Source organism: Colossoma macropomum, unplaced genomic scaffold (genome assembly GCF_904425465.1).
Source record: "Colossoma macropomum unplaced genomic scaffold, Colossoma_macropomum, whole genome shotgun sequence".
Classification (NCBI taxonomy): domain Eukaryota; kingdom Metazoa; phylum Chordata; class Actinopteri; order Characiformes; family Serrasalmidae; genus Colossoma; species Colossoma macropomum.
Window position 1 is genome coordinate 11,703,356 of NW_023494800.1, and position 1,820 is coordinate 11,705,175.

Below are 1,820 nucleotides of genomic sequence, written 5' to 3' on the forward strand. Positions count from 1 at the left end.
GAGCTGAGTAGCGAATGAGTGGTTAGTAAAGAGCATACAGCATAGCTGTGGCCGACAACAGCTGGAAAATAAAGCTGTTGTGTGAAAGCTGTGTTTCAATAACTGTGAACGCTACAATATTAATCCGCACCAATTACTTCTATTTTTCCCTCCAGAATTTGTAAATCTTTCATGTCTTTCATTGTTTTTATCTTTTAAACATTGCGTGTTAAACATTGATTTATCTGGCATGTTGTTATTACCTGTTCTGAGGACACTCAATGGCCAGTATCCATAGATTCTGTTCTCCATGAATGTCTCTGGTGAAGATTAGCTGTGCCGGATGTACAGAGAAGGCCTGCGTGGGCAGCATGCACCGCTCTCGTCCCCGGCGGTCTGACAGCCTCTCCACAGGGACCGCCTGACTGACTGACTATTCTAAGCTAATGGCAAACACCGCAGCTGTCCGTCTAGCCTGTGAGCGTGCTCACCTACGGGTGCGTCAAACACCCACGCCGAATTCATTTCTGCTCTAACTGTCTTTAGCCCCCGCCAAACACACAACAAAAGACGGCTGATAAGTGAGCTGTCACTCAAGAACTGCCTTAGCTTTTCTTAGCAATAAATCAAAGCTAAATGAAATTCTCTGCATGTGTAGGGCTGTCGTATATTACAACAGCATGAAGCAGTTTAAAGCACTTTGCATATTTAATTCATGTTATTCCTTTAATTATTCCTACAGTCCTGAACAGCTGGAAGTGGATGTCGAGGCTGTACGGTTTTGCACCCATGCATTTCCAAGGTGTTTGCGCATCTTAACATATGCAAGGCTACATGTGTTAGGTTATGACCATAGAGAGAAACATTTTTACAGTCTCATACATAATAAAATAAGGCTTTAAAAGCCCTTAGAGTGCTGGGCTATTCAGACGTGGCGTTTCTTGACCTAATTAATTTCGTGCCACTAGGCAAGTTGCAAATTAAGCTTAGCTGCTATTTGCTATTTTAATAGCCTCTTTTTAAAAGAGAGTGAAGCAAAGGTCAAGGGAAGGCAAGTGGGAGAGGCTGGGCACGGCTGAAAGCTATTTTTCAAACTGCTTATGATAGGACAGAGGAGGTTTCAGTGTAGAGCCCGAAGCTAGTAAACACTGTACGACAGTGGAGATATAAATAGTGGTACAGTTAAAAGCATATGGCTGATAGTGTGTGTATGAATCTGAAGTTGAGGATGAGGATGAGGATGCGGCCCACGCTAATGGAAGTCCACTAAAAGCTTAAAGGCCTGGTCATAACTGACAATTACATGTACGCTAGTTACTAGCTGGAAAGAGTGGACATGTAAGAATGATGCTTACAGTCACAATGCTCTCACTCTTACATTCCTCTACATGAGAAGTAAATGGGAAAGGCCTGGGGAAGAGCTCAAGGCAAATTGGGTAAAAAGGCAGCTTGAAGCAGGGCTGACTTGCTGTAATCCCATAAGCCAGAATTATGTTAACTATCAGTCAGAAGCCTTGTAATAGCGTGCATTTTGGTATGATTTAAAAAGTCTACTTTCTATAACACTGTTCACGTACTGTCGTACTTTGTAATCTGAGCTGAGTGGATGAGTAGACCCCACCACACCTCTATGGTCATAGTGTTAATAAAGTGGGCTTTGCTGAAGCCTAGTGGGTTAAAGCCCCTCAGTGAGGTGTTGTAATGCATACAGGCGGTATTGAGTCTAACGGAAAGAGAGCACGTACAGACCGGCAAAATTAATCAATAAAGAAAAACTAGCAAAGGTCAAGGATGCGCTAGGGTGGAGGAGGTGGGTGATGGAGCTCTAAAGAAACTTTGAA